Here is a 24,189-nt window from a genome sequence, read left to right on the forward strand (position 1 = left end):
ATCTTTTCCGCAGCCACGATGTCCCAGCACTTGGACCACCACAGTGGAACGGATGTGGCCCCTCTGGGTGCTTCCAGTCTCACAAGGGCAATCTTGGCAGCTGTTAGTAGGTGAGTGCATAGGCGAGACATGTGGCCCAACAGTGGCAGGTCCCTGTCCCCCAGCATGACAATCCCAGGGTCCCAAGGGATAGAGAGCCCTGTGATTGAGTGGATGTGGTTCAGCACACTTCTCCAGTAGCTTGTTGCTTGCTGGTACTCCCACAGGAGGTGGAACAGCAATGACTTTCTTAAATACGGCTAACTTTAATACTTAAGGTTGCAGATATAAATATTTATGTAACATCGGTTTTTAAATAAGCTTTCTTTAAAAAAGGGCAAGAGATGTAACACTGTAAATATACTTTTAAAATACTTCAGAATCAAGCAGGTTAGTGGATACTCTTTGTATATTCTCCATACACAATTCCTACACCCTGAGGTGACCTAATTCACAAGGACAGTTATGGCAGTTATATAACACACCAGTTATACTTTTTAGATTCTGAGGTCGCAGAAAGGAAATGTTTAAGGAAGAAAAAATTAAACAGGTTCTCAGTGTATGTGAGGACAACTAAATCTTCCAATGAAATCTAGACAAGCCTTTCCCAGCAGTAACCGTCTAAAACAAGCTACCACCTTTGAGGGACAAATATCAGTCAATGGGCTAGATGAGTCTGCCGAGAGCCAGGACAGCCGAAGTAAATTGGAACACAGCCAATAGAGCTGACTCACTTCTTAAGATAAAAAGTCTTGCACAAAGTTGAAGTTTGTAGAAAAATCACTTGTAGGGTCACAAGCTGTTAAGCCTATGAAAGAGTTGGAATCAACTCTAAAGCTAAGCCACTGCAAGTCGCAACTGAGAAGAGCACAGCTACGAGACACTGAGGGAAGTACCCCCAAGTCTAAACAGTACCTCTGGTTTGAAGAAGTGGTCCTGCTGGATTCTATCCTTTTGCAGCGGTGCAGACTCTGGGTTTCTGAGCCTCAGTCGTGGGGACAAGAGAGGACGTCTGGAGAGCTCCTGCAGCAGCAATTTTGGCAGTAGTCTGCAGCTAGTGTCTCTTTTTTGGTTCAGTGGTACTTCGCGTTTTCAGCGCTTAGTAAACAGCATCGTCGCAGATCTTGGATATTGGTTGGGATCCCTTCACTCCTTGGGTCCTGCACTCTGGTGAGGGGACTTAAGCTCTGGTCGTCCTGCTTCTGGAGGGTCCTCCGACTCCTGGAGCTTCTAGCTGAATTTCAGATGTTGCACTCTACTATGGATTTCTGAACCCCAGGCACTCTTTTCTTGCAGCAGCGAAGAAGTACAGTCAGGGAAGGTGGTCCAGTGGAGTTAGTCTCTGGGTTAGTTGGTCCCACTAACCCAAGGGAGGAAGTAGTCCCTTCCGGAGCTTCTCTGTCGAATTGAAAAAGGCGTTTCAGCACAGTAGCAGGGCGCCACAGTGAATTCAAAAGTCCTGCAGGATGCAGCAGGCTTCGTTCACGGTTTCTTCATTGGGGGTTTCTCCCAGTGGTCGACTCTCTCTAGTCCCAAAACCCTCCCCTTTTAAGTAGGTTTCTCCCATTCATGCACATCCTAGCTGTCAATCACCCAGCAGGGTGGCAGTCCTGAAAGGACAGCCAGCCAATCGGGAAAGGTTGCATTATGGTATTCCTCGAGACAAAGGACAGGAGTTTTGGGATCCAGCCTCACATCCTGTCCTTCCAGACACTGGCCCTGGTCTTTTTTCCACATTTCTTTGTGTAAAGGTCCTTCTTGAGATTTACTCTGCACGCCAAACTAGGTTTGGTCCCTTTGTTCGTTTTTGCCTTTGGCGGGATTCACAAGTGAAACCCGCCTCTGGCTTCAGGGTGTTGGGTGGGGGAAGGATGCGAGGGAGGTGCCTGAAACTCCCTGTGCTTTGTCTCCTAGGAGACAAGAATGCACTCCTAGGTGATTGGCCGGCTGGCTGTCCGGCAAGGACAGCCACCCTGCTGGGTGAATGACGGCTAGGCTGGAATGAATAGGAGAAACCTGCATAAAAAGCGAGGCTTTTTGGCTTGGAAGGCAGAGTCGACCACTGGATGAAGGAATCCGAAGAACTTGAAGACGCCTGCTGCAGCTCCTGGAACGTTGGTTTGCCCGGTGAAGCCCTGCTGCTGTGCTGAAGCGCCGAATTCATCTCAACTAGAGAAGCCCTGCAAGGACAACTTTTCCCCTTGAGTTGGTGGGACCACTCAACTCCAAAGTAAGCCGCCTGGACATCCTCTCGGAGCTGGTTGAAATACCACTGCAGTTGCTGCTGGAACCAAATAGCCAGGGAGAGATTGTGTGCATTGCTTTGAAGTTGGCCAAGGGCTCCAGGAAGATCCTCCGGATTCCCAGGAAGCAGGACTGATCGTGCCTGAGTGTGCTGGACCCAAGATGCAAGGAAAGGCCATCTCGACAGCCAAGAGTCTGTGGTTGATATTTGCTTAGACACAAGGAGCTGAAACCGCGAAGTGCCACTGACGTCCTCCCTCTTGTCCCCACTACTGAGGCCCAGGAACACGGGATCTGCAGAGCTGCACAGGAACAGAAGCCAGTCCAAGCCCTTTTCTTCTAACCAAAGGTACTGTACCGTCAAAGAGAGCTTGCCTCTTGTTGTAGCCTTACTTCTCTGCTGAGGCCTGTCTTGGTTGCTCTGTAGAGTTGCTTGCAGCTCTTTTACTTCACAAGCCTAATCAGCTTATGGCCCTGCTTAGATTTCTTTTCTACAAAAACCTCTAAAACATTCTGCTAGACTTTTATTTACCTGCAAGAAGTTCTTCAGCTCACCTAGACTTTTTCCCAATTGACTTTGGCCTAGGCTGGCTCCCTGAATGACTTCTCCCCTCTGACATTGTGTTTTGCCTTCCTTCCAGGAAGGGGGTAACTAACTTTGCATTGGGAGTTACCAAAAGTACTTACCTGCTTCAGAATGTGTATGATATCTTTTCTATTCTAATAACCTTTTTCTTTGACATTTGTCCCAATCGTTCAAATGCCGAAAGGCAACAAAATTGAACGTTTCATAGAAACTGCAAATTCAAATCCGGTATAAGTGGAATTGAATGTTTTGGAACAAGATAATTTGTGACTTTTGAGAATTGGACAAATCAGTTTGCCTCAGAAGAGCCAAGTCTCAAAACATGTCAGGCTGACCTTGTTCTAATTAAAACATTGTGCACCTGTGCTAGGGTGACCACATTTTTCACACAAAAAACCCAGACTGGGCATAGACATAGAAGTAGGACTAACATAAATGCATAAAAATAGTCCTACTTCTATGTGTATGGCCTGTTGCGGGGGCTCTGAGGGGGTGTGCTCACATGCACGCCCCTCTTATTGGAGGAAGGGGGAGGAAATGGGGCTGTGAAATGCTTTTCACGCCCCCATTCTCGGAGTTGGTTGTGCTGGACCCGATTTCGAAATCGGGTCCCAGCACAAACGGTGACCGTGGGCACCCACCATTGCAGACCCCGGACGGGAAGGAGGGCGATTTCCCCAGACTGTCCCGGGAAAACCGGGACGTCTGGTCACCCTAACCTGTGCATACTAAAAATGTGTATTGTCTGGCGCAGTGCGATTGCATATCTCTAAAAACCATCCCAAAAGGGTGCTTACTGATTTAGAAATATTAAAGCCCTGATTAACAGTGTTTTCAATGGACTTTTGCTATTATAAAATGCTTCTGTGAATTAGGCCCCAAGTGTGTATTTTGGAGTATATTTGTGTTACTATTATATTGCCCCCTTCTGAAGAAGGCTTACTCTGTTTAATCATCGTTTAATCAAGAGACCTTGTGTGTAAGAGTTTATTTGAATATTTGTCACTGTATCTCTGTAACTCCCCTACAGCTCACGTTGACCCCTCTTGAGATGAGCCTGGCTGCTCAACGCACTACCAACCTGTGTAGTACAGACTTGTACCAAAGGTTGGGTTCCTATTGACATGAGGTCAGGGTTGTTGTAGTGCACCCAAAGGGTACTGCATACAATCTTGCCTAACATGCACCATACTACCATACTTTCTCCGCCCTTATGATTACACTCCACAAGCTGGGGTTTTTGATCAACTGCAGGAAGTCTCCGCTTCCGCCCACGCAGAAACTTGCCTTTCTGGGCCTCATATGGGACACGAGCTCAGAGTTTTCCCCTCGGGAGGACAAGATCACAGCCATCAAGAGGGCCACTACTCACTTCCTCACCGAGAAGTGACCTCAGCCTGGTGGTACCATCATCTATTAGATAACATGGCAGTGGTCCTACTGCCCGTACCCCACACAAGACTCAAGATGAGATTACAGCTGCACTTAGCCTCATGGAATCGGGAGCGGGGCTCCCAAGCGGAGCTGGTCAGCATGCCTCCTCTCCACCCGGACTTGACATGGTGGTCCAGGGATTGCAACCTGCAGATGGGCAATCCCTTCTGGCTGTGTTAGGCAAAGTTTGAATGCAGTACCCTCTGGGAACACTACAAACTATGACTACAGATATAGGCAACCCAACCTTTGGTATAAGCTTGTACTACACAGTTTTGGTAGTGTGTTGAGCAGCCAGGCTTATCTCAAGAGGGTAAATGTGAGCAGTAGTGGAGTTAAACAAAGATTCAAAGTTACAGGTAGTCAAACTTTTACTCTGTTTCTTGCATAAACCATCATTAAATTATCAGTCAGTTATAAAACTTTCTTTATAAGACAGCAATATAATAGTAACATAGATACACTTCAATACTGTACACTCTGAGTTTCTGAATCAGACCAGACCCATTTGGGATGGCCCACAGACACAACCTACACCCACAGGTGACTTCAATAACCAGGGTGCTGGGGACATTAATATCTTACTGTTGCATTCAGAACACTCTTAAAAGTTGTTAGACGGCAAAGGTTCTTGGAACACAAGAGATCACAAATTTCTTAAGCGGGGCAAATAGTTTCAGATCCTCTTAGAAGAGTCATACAATTAAATAGGCAAAGTCAATAGGCAAAAGTCTTGGATAGGATGAAGCACTTCTGGCAAGTAAATGGAAAAGTCTTTGCACAAGTTCTTAGGAGTCTTTGATAAAAAGAATCAAATGTAGGGACACAAGCTGATTAGACTTGTGAGTTGCAGAAGTTACAACCACTTCCATAGTAAGAGGTAAGTTCTCTTAGACTTGTTTTACAGTGCTTTAGTAATGAAGAAAAGATGCAGCTGATTTCTGTTCCTGTGCAGCTCTGCAGATCTCACTGTTCGTGGCCTCAGTCGTGCAGACAAGGGGGACTATGTTGGACTCCTGCACTGGGACAATCAAAACCTGCAACGGGCAAACTTCACTTTCAGTGGCTGTTTCGCGTTTCAGCTTCTCGCGGCTACTGCAAATAGCAACAACGCTGTTCTTGGCTGTTGAGGTGGGCTCTTCCCTGCTTCTGGGGTCCCGCACTTTGAGGGGGGCTCAGGCTTGGTCAGTCCTACTTCTTGGGAGTCCCGAGGATCTTCAATAGTTCTAGGCCAGCTTAAAAGCAACGCACACAATCTGGTGTTCCTCTCCCTGGCTCTACGGTTTCCAGCAGCAACTCTGGAAAATCAACCAGCTCTGAGATGGATGTCCAGGTGGCTTACTTGGGAGTTGCTTGGTCCCACCAACTCAAAGGGATAAGTCGTTCTTGCAGGGGTTTCTCTGTCGATGCGAACTTGGCGTTTGGGCACTGCAGCAGGGCTTCACCGGGCAAACCAACGGTCCAGGAGTTGCAGCAGTTGCCCTCTTCAAGCTCTTCTTCGGTGAGATCATCCAGTGGTCGACTCTGCTTTCCAGTCCAAGACTCTCCTTTTAAACAGTTATTTCCCTTTCATTCCAGACTAGCTGTCACGCACCCAGAAGGGTGGCTGTCCTTGCCGGACAGTCAGCCAATCATCAGAGTGCATTTGGGTCTCCTAGGAGACTAAGCACAGGGAGTTTGGGCACCTCCCTCACTTCCTGCCTACCCCAGATACTCTGGAGCCTGAGCTGGCTTCACGCCTGAATCCCGCCAAAGACGAAATAAACAAAGACGAAACCTGGTTTGGCGCGCAGAGAAATCTTTAGAAGGACCTTTCCACAAAGACATGCTGAAAGACGAGCGGGGACCATTTTGTCAAAGATGGCTCTGCGCCATTTTGAAAAAAGATGGCTCCCGCGGTTGCTTTACCAGAGCTGTGAACAAAAGGAAACCACTGCCACCAGCCATTCAGTGAGGCAAGGGTAACAAAAAACATGTTACATAAGAAGCTAGACAAAGGGGATACGAAGTAATCCCTCCAGCATTCCATTGGAAGATGGGGTGTGCTGGGTCTAGAAAGTTACATTGGTAAGTAAAGTCAATGTCACTTTACTGCTCTGGGAAACAGTAGTTTATACCAGAGAAAGGTATTTAAACCTTGGGGAAATTTGAAAGACTTTGCTGTGCCACTGCACTGATGGTGCTGTGTGACACAATGTAAAAGATGATGCCTTTGAAGTTTGTCAGACTCCATAACCAAAGAGAAACAGAGGTAAAAATTTGCATTAAAATACATTAAAGAGTGGGGGGGGGGGGTAAAAAAACTCAAGTTAAAAAAAAAGTCGTCAAACTCCAGCAAAGTTGCTGTTGCTCTCAGAGGGGAGTGAATTGGCACATTTCTGAGAATTCTCCCCAACAGTCTGGTCCCTGCAAGGAGTCTCATATCAACTGGCTTGAGCTGAAAGCCATCTGGCTAGCTCTCAAAGCTTTCCTTCCGCTCACTGAGTGTAAGGTCGTCCTCATCCAGATCGACAACTCCACCAGCATGTGTTATGTCAACAAGCCGGGGGTACCACGTCCCTTCCACTGTGCAGCCTAGCAATCAGCATGTGGGAATTGTCTCTTGAATCTGTTTGAGGTTTTGTGGGGCAGTGTTATTAAGGCATTTGTGTGTGGGGGAGGCTACTTTTAGTGAAATGTTATCCTTTGTGATGAGTCAGTTTGTTCAATATCCTTATTTTAGAGATTAGCTCTTTTTGGGATACTCTATGCTGCTCTGAGAGCATTATTTTGTAGAATCTGGATTTTGTTGATATTTATTACTCCCTAGATATAGGGCTTTGCAATAATCCAGTTTTGACAAAATGAAGGCTCTGGCCAAGGTGGTGCAACTGTTGGTGGAGAGGGATGGCTTGGCTGCTCTGATTAGTTTGCATGTATAGGCAGTAGAGAAGGCCATGCAGTTGACCGGTCTGTTGAAGGTAAGGGTGGCGTCTAGGTAGAAGCCTAAAGTTTTGACGACTTTGGCTACTTTGATGGTGTTATCATCTATGATAAAGTTGGTGTAGTTGTTGCCAGGTTTGTTGATGATGGTGAAGGTGTTGAGGATTATAAGCTCTGTTATGTCATTCTGGATGATGAGGTACACTGTTCACCAAGGCCAAATCCTTGTCGTAGTCCAGGTGCTGCTGGAGATCTTCATCAGATGGGGGTAGGGGGGGTGGGCATCCTCAGGTGGATCTCTTTGCCTCCTGGGACAACAAGAAGTGCCAGCAGTTTGTGTCCTGGCAGGGACAGGGCCCCGGCTCCCTTGGTGACGCCTTTCAGATGCAATGCAACAGCATGACGGCATACGCCTTCCCTCCCACCCCCCGGTACACAGGTTGATCTGCAAGATAAAGTAATCTCGTCAGCTCAGCATCATTCTGATAGCTCCGTGGTGGCCGGTGAGATTGTCTCGTACAGGCCTCACATTCACCTGCCGATGGGCCCAGCTCATCTTCTGGCGCAGCGGGAGGGCAGGTTCATCCACCCCGCTCAGAAATTAGCTCTTGCAGTGTGGTTCCTGAGCAGGTCACACTGAAACACCTGGGTCTATCACAGGCTAACCTGGAAATTATTCAGGGCGCTAGGAGCCAGGCTATTAGGAGCCAGTACAAGAGTAAATGGACTAGGTTCTATCACTGGGCGGACTCTATAGAGATTGACCCCTTGCATGCACGTTGGTTGATGTGCTCTCCTCTGTGCACACCTTGCTCACTCAGGCGTGCAGGTGGATACATGCTGCACCTATTTGGCAGCCATAGGGCCTACAGAAATTCAGAGGTTTTCACTTCCAACCATGTTGTCAAGCGACGCTTGGCAGGCCTCGCCAGGCTCTTCCCGCCCATCAAGAGGCCACACCCCGTGTGGGATCTCAATGTAGTGTTGGGCGCCTTGGCGTATATCAGGTTGGTCGCCATTAAAAGAGCTCTGTTGCTGGGACTTGATTCTGCTCGCAATTAGTTTCAATAAGAGTGGAACACTATTCAAAGTACTTTTGCAGAATTTAGGACTGTTAATTGGACTTGTGTCCTAAGGGCTTAGTAAAACCATTCAACTGAGGCAGTACAAGACTCCACTCTTAGTATAAGGCTGTACCACCTGAGTTCATGGTAGCGGAGACTGAGCAGCCAGGCTTACCTTAGGAGGGAGAGGGCTGTAGAATCAGTACACATGAAATTGTATTACAAATGGTCCAAAGAAACACTGTGTTAAAATAAAGGATTTATTTAAATACAGGTAGGCCCAGATAAATCTAGTGGTAAGTAAGCACTAACACATGATATCAAAAAACAAAAACACAACACTATACTTGCAGGTACACAGACCCAAGTATAGACCTTATTTGAAAAACCTAACAGTAGTTCTAGGGTAGTCAAATCCTTTTCATACACATTCAGTATAGGTCACCCCTATTCTTGGGGAGTAAAGACCAATGGTAATTTTCACTTCGACATTCAGTAGTGCAAGGGCAGTAGACCCTACCAGTTACACACTGACTCTTAGTACAAATCACTTAATCGGCCAGCTGGACAATATACTTTTGGTGAATAGTTGAACACTTATTCCAGGTGCAGTAAAAACCTATTACTACTTTAGTGATAAGTTATACTAGGTGAGTAAAACCTAAGGATGTAATATTCAGTTGCAGGTGCTTTTGAAATCCGGGAATCCCAGCTTGAGGTAAGCAGCAACTCTTGTAATTTATTTTTTGGATGGCACAGAGCTAACCCAAGCTAAGTAAAACCCAATGTCAGACTTTACTGAATGGCTCAGCTATTCTAGGTAGGCAACAACCTAATGGACGCTTATTCTGGACAGGCTAGCAGCAAGTCAGGGGGAGCAGTTGGAAGACACTCATACAATTACCCTGCAGGAATAATCTGGTGAAATTAACACTTTACTTTTGGGAAGAGGCACAACCTAATCACAGGAGGGTGAAATACCTTCACATCTATTTTCTGTTAGAATTGCAAAACCGTTTCTAAGGAAGAAAGAAGATCAGTAAGACCTTTTTTAACTGTTCACTCTTAGAATTACAGTGACCAACCAACTCTTTACAAGTAAGTAACTTGTAAACACTTATTTTCTTTTCTAGGCGGAAGGCCCAATCCCTTCATAGTCTCATTATTCTTGGAGCAAGAGTGGTCTCTGGCAGAAGGGTGAGGGTGGGCTAATTAGGACTAGTGACCAAAGGGCAGTGTCCGAATAGGTTCTTTAGTAGCAAAAGTTAGAGTTCTTTAGGAAGACTGGGCAAACAGGTGAGTACTTAAGAGTTAGAGGGTCCAGGGGCTTCGCAGAAGACACCCTAGCAGGATTCTAGCAGTGGTAAGGGCTGCGCTGGATGAGGCCTCCCCATCACAGAAAACAACCCACAGCTACACAAATCTTAACCGGCTTAAGGTAAGTACATACCCAAGCCAACAGAATACCTTGGCATTGAAGATTTTGCAGCAGGAGGACTTCATGGTTGTTGGGTAGAATTCTCATAAATGTGCCAATTCCTCCCACCTCGGATCCTTCCAGCTCTTTTGCTAAACTTTGGGAACTTTGAACTTTTCCATTGAATGTGTTTTCTGTTGGTTTTCTTTGGTTATGAAGTCCAACCAACTCCATAGGCATCACCTTTTCATTTGTCACACAGCACTCTCAGCGCAGTGGCACAGGGAAACCTTTTCAGGCTTGCCCACAGTTTAAATGCCTTTTCTGGGATAAACTCCTGTTTCCCAGAGTAAGTAAAGTGAAATTGACTTGACTAGTCTTTTTAAATTCCTAGACCCAGCAAACCCTATCTTATAATAGAGTGCTGGAGAGGTTACTTGGTATCCCCTGTGTCTAGATACTCATGTAGCAGTCAGTGGTTTTGCAACGAACTACCATGATTTATCCCAACCGCGAACACCGGTAGCGTTAAATCACGGGAGCCATGTTTTTCAAGATGGCCTCTGAGCCGCCTCTGTAAAAACAGGTCCCGGTCGTCTTTTTTCACCATTTCTTTTTGGAAAGGTCCTTCTAGAGTTTTGCTCTGTGTGCCAAACCAGGTTTGGTTCCTTTGTTCATTCGCCTTTGGCGGGCTTAAGGACTGAAGACCACCTCTGGTGCCTGAATGTCTGGGGTGGGCAGGAAGTGTGGCAGGTGCCCGAAACTCCCTGTGCTTAGTCTCCTAGGAGACCCAAATGCACTATGGATTGATTGGCTGGCTGGCTGACTGTCCGGCAAGGACAGCCACCTTGCTGAGTGAGTGACAGCTAGGCTGGAATGAATGGGAGAGAACTGAATAAAAGGCGAGTCTCTTGGCTTGGAAGGCAGTCAACCACTGGAACGAAAGAACCGAAGACGAGCTTGAAGAGGACGGCTGCTGCAACTCCTGGACCGTTGGTTTGCCTGGTGAAGCCCTGCTGCAGGTCCAAATCGCCAAGTTCACCTCGACAGAGAAGCCCCTTCAAGGACGACGTCTGCCTTTTGAGTTGGTCGGACCAATGAACTCGACAGTAAGCCATCTGGACACCTCATCTCGGAGCTGGCTGAATTTCTTCAGAGTGCTGCAGGAAACCGTATAACCAGGGAGAGGGACACTAGTTTAGTTTGTGTGCTTTACTACAGCTACCAGAATTGAAGATATGCCAAGTGCTAGCTTTTCGACCAGTCCCAATGCAGGATTACCACGACTGAGGCTCGGGAACAGCGAGATCTGTAGGAACTGCCAGGAACAGAAGTCTTCAGCTGCATCTTTTTCTTCATTTGTAAGGTACTGTGAAACTAGACAAAGTACTTGCCTCTCGCAGTGAAAGTGCTTGAAACCTTTGCAACTCGCAAGATTAATCAGTTTGTGACCATCATATTCTTCTTTTTACAAACTACTTCAGAGAACTTCTACAGAGACTGTTTACTTACCAGAACAGTTTTATCCTATCCAAGACTTTAGCCCATTGAATTTGGCCTAGCCTATTGAATTGACTCGTCTGGTGAACTCAAAGTATCTGCACTGTCTAAAACTTGTAATTCTTTTATATTCTGAACCTATTCATTTCAGCTCCTCCTTCAAAGTATTCTAAATGCTATTTTGATACTCCTTTAAGGTAGTCTGCCTCAAACTTAACGAGTATAGTACTGAAGTATGTTTGTGTATATTTAACTGCCTCCTTCTAGTGAATGTTTTATAACTGACTGAATAAATTAAAAAGTGTTTAACCAAGAAACCTCTCCAGAAAGAACATGGCATGATAACCTGGGGGAAACCAGACATGGACTCCCTGCGCTCAGAGAGGCACAGCTTCACCTCACTGATGAGGCCCAACAAGGCTGAAAAACGTGTATGGGGTTGCTGTTGGTACTCTTGGTCAGAGAGGAATTGCCATAGCATTTTGTTGCTGGACTGCCTATGGGGGTGGGTCAAAGACTGATATGCAAATGGCGATTTCCCATTTGTGAAAGGTACAGTGAGCAAAAAGCGTGTGCTGCAAACTCTCATCTCAGAACAGGTTATCATGCCATGTTCTTTCTGGAGAGGAGCGCCTGCTACCTTTTTTGAAATATTTACTTAAGTTAGTTTAGTGTAGAGGGGCTTCATAGAAGACGCCATAGGAGGATTCCAGCAGGAGCCTAGGTGCACTGTACAAGTGGACTCCCAATCACTGAAAACACCCTAATACTAAACAGGAATCAAGAGACATTAGGTCAGCAAATACCCAAGCCAGCGCAGTACCTCAGCACAGAGGATTTTGCAGCAGGAGGACTTCATGATCTGCAGCCAAAAATCCAGTTGGTGGATTCCTTGTTGTGACTGAAAACGGGATCTTGGAAGGGACTTTGCAGCAGGGATCAACAGTGAAGGCTCTAGGCAAGGATTTCCCCGTGGCCGGATGGGGCTCTGTGGATTTGGCACCTTTTCATAAGCACAGAAGAAGACAGAATATCGCTGGTCGGATTCTCGTTGTTACGAAGTGTTGGAGTGAATTCTCATTTCTGTGCTAATTCAAGGTTAGAGACCACCCCCCAATATACCCCCCCCCCCCGCACGCAAACTCTCTTGCTGGCCTTTAGGACTTTTTTCCTACAGTGGGTGTGACCTTTTTCTCACTCTGTATTTCTGATCTGGCCTGTTTCTTTTGGTAACCATAAGAATTGGCTTTTTTTTTGGATTGGCTGAAAAAACAACCTTTCAATTTATACAAATGACATCATTCGAATATTAAAACGGTTAATGTATAGTAGAGTATCTAAAATTCCAGACGTATTCAACATAGGCTAGAAATATACATAGTTCAATGAATATAAATATCAAGCTTAATACAATCTTGTAAAAAGAAATTTGATATATATCTTTCTGATGTTTGTTAATCTGCTTAGAATCACATGCTGTGCATAGGTCCGACATCCAGTTGTCACTGCGAGTATTGCATTTTGTTTTTCTTAGTCGAAAAGGGGACGTCGACAAGGCGTGTCTGTAACACTATCCCTATAGTGACGTGTGTTGTACCCACAATCCCTCACGCGTCGAGGTCCCTCAGATTGTTTTTTTCCGCCCAGCTACTGGTCGCCTTTACGCGGAGCTCCTCGAGAGACATTGCAGATTTCATCTCCTCGACCTTTGGTCGTTTTCCTATATTAATATAGAACATATCGATCCCCCCCTCGACGCTGTTGTGAAGCTGTCTCCGCCGAGCAAGATCTTCGACGGAGGGGACGAGCGGAGGAGATCCTTCGGCGTTGCCGAACACGTGGCCTGGCCTCGCAGGCCAAATACAGTAGGAAGAGTGGGGGTCGTGGGACATCTCTAGTTCTTTTCTGAGAATGCCTTTCCTTTTCCCCTTCCTTTCCCTTGGGGTGGTTATCACTTTTTATTGCCTCGGCTATGGAGAGGACACCCTTTAGGTTTTGCCCGCTTTGCAACGGCAAGTTTACTTGGAAGGACAAGCATTCACGGTGTAGCCGCTGCTTGCCCCTCGATCACAAGGAGGAAGGTTGCACGGCTTGTCGGCTTCTTAAGCCGAAGACTCTAAAAGACCGTAGGGTCAAGAGGTGGGCGGCCTACGCTATGTCGAAGACCGACGCTCCACCCACCGTCGCTACCTCCGACAGTGACGAGGAACGTGATACCACGACCTCCGCTACGGAAGTCGAAAAACCCCCTAGAGAGCGCACACGCGCTTCGTCGTCTGTCCCCGGCCCCAATGGGCTCGGCTCACGCCCTGCTTATGGGGATGAACACCCCGGCGACATTGACGCACACAAGACCACACATAAACACACAACCCATGGCTCTTCTTTGCCGAAGGCAAAGAGAGCATCAGCGCCCAAGGAGACGCAGGTTTCACCGGCGGCCTCCTCGGACCGTTCAGGTTCGAAGCCCCTCTCGCAGCCGCGACCAGCGACTGGGCTTTCGGCAAATAAGGGCGCCGCCCCCAAATCATTGGCCGTAGCGCATCAGCAGAAAGCGCATGCCGCTGTAGAGCGATAGACACCCATAACGTCGAAACCACAGCTCTCCGCTGATAAACGAGTCGCTGAGAGCTTGGCGAGGATCGTGGTAGCCGACGCCCACAAGCGTACGCTGAAAGACTCGTCGAGCGCTACGCAAAGGTCGAAAGACACGCCGAAAACACAGGGACGATCTCCTTCAGTCGAAGGGATTCCCAGCACACCTGAAGGCTTTTCGGAGGGCAACGGGACACTTTCCTCGACGTTGTGGGAGAGGTCGAGCCGTTTTCAGCTACAAAACACCAATTTTCCCCCGCTAGACCGCTCCGGGGTACCCCATGAAACCATGGAAAGGCTCCATCTCTGCATGGAAAGAATGGAGAGGTTTATGAATGCCCAAAACCCTCCCACTCCAAAGAGAATAAGAGAAGGGCCTCAGGAGGACCCCAGGGCCAAAATTCCAAGATTAGTCAATCCCCACCAGGACACAGCCTCAGACTTCCATAGTGTGTATGACCTCACTGGGGAAGAACATTATTTTGAGGAAGAGGATGATTTTATGGACGAGGAAGAGGGACGGAACCAGGAGGAAGGTCTGGAAGACAGCCCAGACTTGGTAGTTGAAGGCTTCGGAGAAAATCCAGAAGAGGGACCTTCTCACCCCTGGCAGGTCCCCATCAATATATTCCGACACTGATGTCCTGAACCTAAATCCTCCTGACAATTCACCTGTTAGAAACACGTCTCCCATTGACGATCAACCCACATTTAATGCCCTGTTGCGCAGAGCAGCAGCACACTTCGAACTGGACACTGGGGAGCTCTCCCCTGAATTAGACTTTGTAGAAAGGGTAATTAAGGAGAAACACCCGGTCAGTCAGACAATTCCCCTCCTCGCTTCGGTGAAGAGAAGAATCATCCCTTCGCTGTCCACACCCGCACTAATCAGAGGGGTCAATCCTAGAATTTAAAACTTTTCACTCCTTCACCCTCAGACCCGCTGTACATCAGGGGACATTCCATTCCGGATTCCCTGGTTGTAACCAACACAAGAAAGAGGGCAGGGGTACCACTTTCCACCAGTGAGGCACCACCTGACAAGGAGGGCAAGCGGTTATATGCCCTTGCAAAAAGAGTTACATCCTCGGCCGCCTTTTCGGCAAGAATTGCCAACAACAATTCTTTGCTCGCTAGCTATGCGGACGCGCAGTAGGCCAAACTGCGCAAAGACGCCGAAGAAGCGCCGGAACCATTACGTACACGCCTGCTTTCAACTATTGGCGAAGGAACCCAGGTCAACCAGAGTATTGTAAAGAGCTCTCTGGATGCGGCAGAAACTGCGGGACGTTCCCTGGTTCAGGGAATAGTCCTAAAACGACACGTATGGCTGCGCAACTCAGGGTTCAAACCGGAAACACAGGCGTCTTTAATAAATAAACCTGTTGAAGACTCAAACCTCTTCGGGAAAGCGGTGGATGAGGCTCTGGAGATGGCTAAAAAAGAGTTCGATACTATCAAAACTCTTGACCAAATCTCTAAGCCCTCTACCAGGCGCGGCTATGGCAACAAACGCTTTTTTCGTGGCCAACGCCAACAACAAAACCAGCAGCAACAGTACCCTGCCACAAATTTCCAGACCAATAGTGGCCAGTACAGCCAAAGAGGACAGCGCCGGGGCAAAGGAAGAGGGCGAGGATCCACCCCCAGAGGTTCCCAAGCCCCTAACAGCACCAAGTGACGCAAAGATTCGCATCCCCTCCCATGCAACACCGGTCGGGGGCCGGATAACATCCTTTCTTCCAGCATGGGAGGGTATAACGTCAGACCGCTGGGTACTTTCCACCGTAGCCCACGGATACTGCATCGAATTCAACAGTTCCCCAACATACAAACCCCCGAGGGGACGACGCATGTCACCGGAACATCTTGCCATCCTTCTACAAGAAGTACAACAACTGCTGGAAAAAGGAGCCATAGAGGTCGTGCCTCTATCTCAGGTAACGGAAGGTATTTATTCAGTGTACTTCCTTGTACCCAAAAAGGATCTAACCATGCGCCCTGTATTAGATCTGCGCCCAGCGAACAAGTTCATCAAACCCCAAAAGTTTCGTATGGTGACCCTACAGGAAGTGATCCCACTGCTATCTCAGGGAGATTACATGACAACATTGGACATGAAAGATGCATACTTTCATATTTTAATGTTGCCAGCGCACAGAAAATACCTCCGGTTCATGATAGAGGGCAAACACTACCAGTTCAGAGTGCTACCCTTCGGCATAGCATCAGCACCAAGGGTATTCACGAAGGTACTGGCAGTGGCAGCGGCCCACCTGCGCAGGTTGTCCATCCCAGTTTACCCTTACCTCGACGACTGGCTCATAACAGGGGATTCTTAAACATGCTTCTCCAATACCCAAAAGACTGTAGACCTTTTGTTCCAGTTGGGTTTCTCTTCAACGAAAAGAAGTCCAGCCTAGACCCCAGCCAAATCAAACAATTCCTAGGGGCTCTAATTCAAATAAAGGACAGCCTCGTCTTCCCCTCCAAGAGAGGGTCCAAAACATGTTTCAGATCCCTCTATGTGACCGGTCGAGAGGTGACGGTACGCAAAGCAATGCGCTTGCTAGGCATGATGGCGTCATGTATTTATTTGGTACCTCACGCGCGCCTGCGCCCAATGCAAGAGTGGCTCAACAGCCAGTGGTGTCAGGCCAGCGGACTATGGGACGACCTAGTGGTGGTCTCGCAGGCCTTAGTTCTCTCGCTACGGTGGTGGACAAAAGAAAACCTAGAAAAAGGGAAACCCTTTGCCACACCCGCGGCGGAAGCCACTCTAACCACAGACGCATCCCTCACAGGATGGGGGGCTCACCTATCCCATCAAACTGCTCACGGAGAGTGGACTCCGAACGTAGCATCCAAACACATCAATCTTCTGGAGCTACTAGCGGTGTTCAAGGAGCTAAAAGCCTTCAAGGAACACCTACAAGGCAGGACAGTGATGGTCCTTACAGACAGCACCACAGCCATGTATTACATCAACAAGCAAGGGGGAACCCACACTCCAGGACTGTCCAAACTGGCCCAAAACATATGGAAGTGGGCTCTCAAACAGAATATGTTCCTTCTGTCACAACATGTACCAGGGGAACTCAATCTGCTGGCAGACAAACTCAGCAGAGATTTCCCCCTGCCCGAAGAGTACGAATGGCGACTGCACGAAGACATCGTCTTCGACGTCTTCACGCAATGGGGGTTCCCAGAAATAGACCTGTTCGCAACCCTGGAGAACTCACAATGCCAAAGTTACGCCTCCAGGTACCCCCATAACCAATCCAAGGGGAACGGTCTGTCGATTCAATGGTCAGGGAGATTTGTTTACGCTTTTCCCCCCGACTCCCCTTCTCAACAAGGTAGTGCACAAGATGCACCAGGAACAAGTAACCATGATACTGGTGGCCCCAATGTGGGCTTGACAGCCATGGTTCGCTCACTTGATGGATATGTCTCTATCTCCCCCAGTGAAACTCCCCTGCCCGTACAACATGCTGTCACAAGACAAGGGCAGGACTCTGCATCCATGCCCCCAGAACATGAACTTAGCAGCCTGGCTCCTGAGATCATAGAATTTGGACATCTACAGTTCCCACAGAGATGCATGGACATCCTCAGGGAAGCCAGAAAACCTAACACTCGCCACTGCTATTCTAGCAAATGGAAGAGATTTGTCATTTGGTGCAGAGGAAAGAGCATCAACCCAATTGACTGCTCTCCCACACACATTATTCTATACCTGACCCATTTATTGGATTCAGGTCTAGTGTTCAATTCCATTAAAGTCCACATAGCGGCACTTTCTGCATACACCACTTCCCAACTCAGTGTCGTGGTGGAAGATCCCTGTTATAAAGGCCTTCATGGAGGGAGTAAAAAGAATACAACCCCCGATAGCTGACCCAGCTCCCGGATGGGACCTTAACGTGGTACTTAACAGACTCATGGGCTCACCATTTGAACCCATGCACAAAGCATCTCTTAAAGACCTCACTCTTAAGACTGCTTTTCTAATAGCTATCACCTCCATCAGGAGAGTAAGTGAACTACAGGCTCTTTCTGTTCTAGACCCCTTGGTTACAGTTCACAAAGATAAAGTGGTTCTACGCACTCACCCAAGGTTTGCTCCGAAATTCATCTCTAAATTCCACGTAAACCAGTCTATAGAACTACCAGCGTTCTTTCAAAATCCTTCCAACTTGGGAGAAAGGACTCTACACACACTAGATGTCCGCAGTGCGGTCATGTTCTACATGGAAAGAACCAGACCACTGAGGAAGACTAATCAGTTCTTCGTCTCGGTGGCAGCAGGAAGAGAAGGGGATGCAGTTTCAAAGTCCACTATTTCTAGATGGATTGTTCAATGCATCACTCTCTGCTATACTCTTGCTAAGAGAGAACTGCCCTTTAGGCCAAGAGCACGTTCTACTCGAGGCACGGGGGCGTCCATAGCATTCATTGCAAATGTTCCCCTTGAGTCCATCTGCAAAGCAGCTACCTGGAGTTCTGTGCACACCTTTACAAAACACTACTGTCTAGATGCACACTCTAGATCTGACTCCCAGGTGGGACAGGCAGTATTAAGACATCTTTTCTCTACTGTTCCTTCTCATAACCCACCGCCAACTCCGGGTACTGCTCGCTAGTCTATGCACAGCATGTGATTCTAAGCAGATTAACAAACATCAGAAGACAATGCATTACTTACCGTAAAAGCATTTCTGATGGTTGTATCTGCTTAGATTCACATGCGCCCACCCTTCCTCCCCGCTTGGATGGAAGGAACATAGACATCCTTTTCTATATTTCTCTTTTCTGTACTCCCTCACGTCTAGAAGGCTCCCTCAGGGCAGAAAAATAAGAGGGACCTCAACGCGTGAGGGATTGTGGGTACAACACACGTCACTATAGGGATAGTGTTACAGACATGCCTTGTCGACGTCCCCTTTTCGACTACGAAAAACAAAATGCAATACTCTGCAGTGACCACTGGATGTCGGACCTATGCACAGCATGTGAATCTAAGCAGATACAACCATCAGAAATGCTTTTACGGTAAGTAATGCATTGTCATCCCTAGCGTTCTGGCTAAGTTCTAACTCATGTAAAATTCCAATAGTGGCTGCTATTACAGAAATTCGTTTGGCTTTAAAAACTTGGTTTAAATACTTTCTCTTGGGTAAACTACTGTTCTCAAGAGTAAAAAAGTGAAATTGACTTGACTTACTGGTTTTTCTTAGGTCCAGTACAACCCATCTTATGTGGAAGTACTGGGGTGGGGGTTACTTAGTAGCCCCTTTTCATACTTACTAATGTGACATTTTTTATGAATCCTCAGCTGCATTATTGCACCCATGGGTGCCAATTTTGTCAAAATGGCCTGGTCTTCATTTTTCAGCATTTCGTGCTTGTGATGTATTTCGAGTGGATTGTGTCCTCCAATGTATTCCTCATTTTTGATGTATTCCATCCCGCTTTGCTGCTCTTGGCAAATTTTTTTCGGCAGTGTGCGCCGTGCGTCGGTCGAGTTGATGGTCACTCGAAGGCCTCCGTCGAGGATGACGTCAGCGGGTGTATAAGTTAGCACGCGCGGCGCCCGTTGGCCTCAGTTCCGTTTTTTCGCAGTTACGTTGCTTCGGACATTCGGCGCGCCTCGAGTTCTGTGAAGAATAATATATATAAACAAATATGTCCTCGTCATCGACCCTGAGATCGGGTTTCAAGAAATGCAAGTCGTGCGGCTCAAAAATGTCGATCACGGACCCGCACCCCGAGTGTTTGTGGTGCCTCTGATAAGGCCACGACAGGGATGCCTGTTCGAAGTGTCAGGCGGGGACGGCCTTTCGAGAAAGGAGAGGAAAGCTACAGGTAGGTCGGAAGGATCGAAAAGCCTCTAGCGTCGAGTCGAGACCCCATGAAGAGAAATCTAGACGCGAAAGGCATCGATCTAGATCCCAAAGTTCTCATTGCTCGTCTTCGTCAAAAAAAATCGAAGAAACGCCGCCACAGGTCCCCCTCCACCCCGTCGTCAGACGAGTCTCTGAAAAAAATGAAATTCCCCACGAAACATTAGTCTTCCAAAGAGTGGGAAGCATTCAGGGTCAAAATGATGGAGGTTTCTGAGAAGGCAAAGCATCAGTCCGCGCCTTCTTCGGAAGCCGGCCAGGAGCGTCATCGCTCCGACACTCGCGCGCCCTCGTGCCCGGGTGAACGTAAAAGTATAGGGAACCTTCCAGGACGCCGAGTTATAAACGCTCGAGTCGACCGCTCAAGGTCACCCACGCCATCTGAGACCTGTCACACCTCGAAGGGAAAATCGTCGAAGACTGCCTCGAAGCAGACCCTGTCGACGACCACTGTCGTCAACGCCTTTATCGACGCCGAAACCCTCGGCGCCAAAGGCTCCAACCAAGCCAGGGCAGCCAGAAAAAGGGAAGGAGAAAGTTACAAAACATGTAATTTCTTCAGAGCCTGGTACTACACCTCTTCCTCCTCCTCCTCCCAGAGAAGGTTTTCAAGCCTCTCCCTAGGAAGGAGTTTTTCAAATCCTTGACCTCAATTTTTGAGGAACAGGAGAGATCTGAGGAGGAAAATGTACCTTTTGGATTGGAATATGGCACCCCAAATGTCCCAGAATGCTTGATCTCAGAGGAAAGCAGAATGAGGTATTTGGTAGAGTCTTTACATAATGCAAGTGGCATTGACACTTCTCCTGAGAGACTTTGGTAGACCAGATCCAGGAAAGCATGCCAGTCCATTTTACCGGCAGTTAATGACCAAGGTGGTAGATTACTTGGGATGGGCTAGACCACCAGCCCAATTCGTCCAAGACGATTTAACAGATATATTGGACCATGGTCCCACTGAAGACCCAGTACTACCTATTCATGTAGCCTTACAAAACAGGGTGGCCAAGAATTGGGGAAACTCCAGATTCTATTCCTCCGGTAAATAAGTCCCTTGCATCAAAATATCTTCCAGCCAGTAGCGTCCCCGGCTATCTGTCAAAACATCCAACTCCCGAGAGTCCCGTCTATCCCTCCAGACAGTGACGATAAGCATGTGAATGGTTGGGCACGGAAGGTATTTTCAGCCGGGAGCATGGCATTAAAATCTGCCAACTCCACATGTGCCTTGGGAAAATGTTCGTACACTGGGAGTGCATTGCAATGGTGGCGGAGCACATACCAGAAGGAGAAGGTTTCCTAGCCATCGTTCGTGATGGAAAGGAGACCATGCAGGAATCCCTTTAATCTGGATTGGACAGTGCGGATAGTGTATGCAGGTCCATAGGCACTAACATGGTAATGCGCAGGTTTGCGTGGTTACGGAAGTCGGATTTTGCACCGGACGTACAGAACCACCTTCTGAACATGCCTTTTGACGGGTCTCACCTTTTTGGCAACAAGGATGACGAAAGCCCTGAGACGTTGCAGACCTCAAAAGCATCGGCTATATCTTTAGGAGCTGCTATTAGGCAACCTCAGCCTTTTCGTGCGCAGGGGCAATCATGGAGGGAACGATCCTATCGTTATTACACCTCATATGGAAAGACTAGAGGAATGGCCAGTCAAAGGGGCCAAAGAAAGGCCACTCACGGTGGACGAGGAAAACATGCTAAGCCAACTCCAGCTGCAGCATCCGCCACAAAACCACTTTGAGGACTTGCACCACAAAACACCTGTAGGAGGCAGGCTGTCGCAGCATCTGCAAGAATGGCGAGCCATTACTTCAGATGTTTGGGCTCTAGAAATAATAGCCCAAGGCTACTGCCTTCCTTTTTTAAAGCAACCTCCAAAGCAATCCACCAGGGAGACACCCGTTGAAGTTTTCAAACCCGCTCCTACAGCAGGAAGTTCTAACCCTGCTGGAGAAAGGTGCTATAGAACCAGTACCTGCAGCGGAGAGGAACAAGGGATGGTACTCCCCGTATTTTTTGATCCCAAAAAAGGCCAGAGGACTGAGACCAATCTTGGACTTAAGAAACTTGAACAAGTTCCTCAGCAAAGACAAATTCAAGATGGTTACCCTTTCTCAGATCCTTCAGGCCCTTCAACTCCAGGACTGGTTGGTGTCAATGGACCTCCAGGATGCTTATTTTCATGTGCCGATTCATCTCAAACACAGAAAATACCTGAGGCTTGTAGTTGGCGACTCACACTATCAATTTCGAGTCCTGCCATTTGGGTTGACCTCTGCCCGAGGGTCTTCACCAAGTTAATGGCAGCGCACCTCAGGAGAGGGGGATTCATGTCTACCCCTACCTGGACGATTGGTTGATCAGAGCGCGCTCTGCCGAGCAAGCACTGGATCATCTGAAAGTTACCTGCCACTTTCCCCACAAACTGGGCTTCTCCATCAATTTCAAGAAGTCTCAAATGACCCCTTCCCAACAGCTTCAGTACATAGGAGCTGTACTAGACACATCCTTGGGAAAGAGCTTGCCTCCCAAGTCGAGGGCTCAAGACATTCTTCAGATGGTTTCCAAATTCCAAAATGCCCAAAATCTCCAGGCTTACGACTTTAAGGTTGCTCGGCCTCATGGCATCCTGCATCTTTCTGGTGCCAGAGGCACGCTTGAGGATGAGATCCCTTCAATGGGCCCTAAAGACTCAGTGGTCCCAGTTCTCGGTTCAAATGACGGATCTTCTTCAGATTCCGAACAAGGTCAGACAAGACCTTCTATGGTGGACCTGTACAGAGAACATCCTAAAAGAACCTTTTTGGCAACCATGGCTGGAGATCACAGTAGTGACGGACGCCTCACTCCTGGGGTGGGGAGCTCATGCCAACGATTTGACAATCAACGGTCGTTGGTCTCCATCGGAGTCCAAACTACATATCGTCCTTTTAGAGCTGAGGGCAATCAGACTAGCGCTGAAAGCCTTCCTGCCATCTGTCAGGGGAAAGAATGTCCTGATAATGACGGACAACACAGTGGCCATGCACTACCTAAACAAGAGGTATGGGGGTCACTACCCCTGTGCAGAGAGGCAATGCAGCTCTGGTATTGGGCGATTCAGGAGGGAATCTCTAACAGCAATTCATCTAGCCGGGGAAGAGAATGTCGGCAGATGCTCTGAGCAGGCAGAGCACGGTGTCCCACGAATGGGAACTGGCTCAGGAAGTCATTCAAGAGATCTTCGCTCTTTGGGGAACCCCTCAGGTAGACCTATTCGCAACCAGTACCAGCCGAAAATGAGAAAGGTATTGCTCAAGGGAATTTCCCCCGAGAGGAGCCCTGGGGGACGCGTTCGTGGTGGATTGGAATTTCCCACTATTGTACGCGTTCCCTCAGATTCCTGTCATTCCTCAGGTCATCAGGAGGCTGAGACGCTTCGGGAACCGCATGATCCTAATTGCCCCGGATTGGGCCAAGAGAACGTGGTATCCGGACCTTCTAGATATGTCCATCTGTCCTCCAGTACGTCTTACTCAGAGAGGACCTTCTCTCTCAAATGACAGGCCAGGTTCTCCACCCAGAGGTCAGAACACTCAACCTTCATGCTTGGTATCTGAAAGGCTGAGATACAGGGATTGGTACCTTCCAGATGATATGGAGGTGTTGCTTTCGGCAAGAAAGCCAGCAACAAAGTCTTTATATCGTTGCCGTTGGAAAAAGTTTTGCAACTGGTGCAGGGAAAAGAATGTCAATCCTTTTCTATGTTCTGTTTTCGGAAGTACGATCTTTCCTTCTGACCCTAGCACATAGAGATCTGAATATCGGAACAATAAAAGGTTACCTTGCAGCGCTTTCCATTTTCAAGCGCTCATCGGAAGAATGCTCCTACTTCAAAATTCCTTTGATAACACAATTCTTAAAAGGTCTCACTAATGTGTTTCCTCCTCACCCATTTCAAGTACCGATTTGGGATCTAAATTTAGTCCTAAAATTCTTAATGTGTGCCCCTTTTGAGCCTATGCACACGTGTCCATTAAGATTACTAACATGGAAAACAGCCTTTTTAGTTGCTCTAACATCGGCAAGAAGAGTAAGCAAATTGCAGGCACTGTCTTCTGGGCCACCCTATACTGTGTTCCATAAGGACAGGGTTGTATTGAGGGTTAAACCATCATTTTTACCAAAAGTAATATTTGATTTTCATTTAAGTCAGAAAATTGTTTTACCCTCATTCTAATCCTCCACCTCATCCTTCTAAGGAGGAAGAAAGATTACATTGACTGGATCCAAAAAGAGCTTTAAGCTTTTACATCTCTAGACTTTCTAGGCTTAGAGTGGACAACCAGTTGTTTATAGGCTACACAGGAAGGAAACTGGGTCAATCGGTAACAAAACAGACAATTTCACGCTGGATTGTACTTTCCATTTCACAATGCTACAGACTAGCACAAAAAGACCCACTAGAAGGGTTGAGGGCTCATTCCAC

At 47.7% G+C, this 24,189-nt stretch overlaps 1 protein-coding gene across 1 annotated transcript in view; it reads left to right on the forward strand.

Moving 5' to 3' along the window:
• Window positions 1-24,189, forward strand: part of PRPF39 (pre-mRNA processing factor 39) — a 481,116-nt gene that overhangs the window by 210,487 nt on the left and 246,440 nt on the right. The window lies entirely within an intron of this gene.

The sequence above is a fragment of the Ambystoma mexicanum genome, chromosome 14, assembly GCF_040938575.1.
Source record: "Ambystoma mexicanum isolate Mex_15411 chromosome 14, UKY_AmexF1_1, whole genome shotgun sequence".
Lineage (NCBI taxonomy): Eukaryota > Metazoa > Chordata > Amphibia > Caudata > Ambystomatidae > Ambystoma > Ambystoma mexicanum.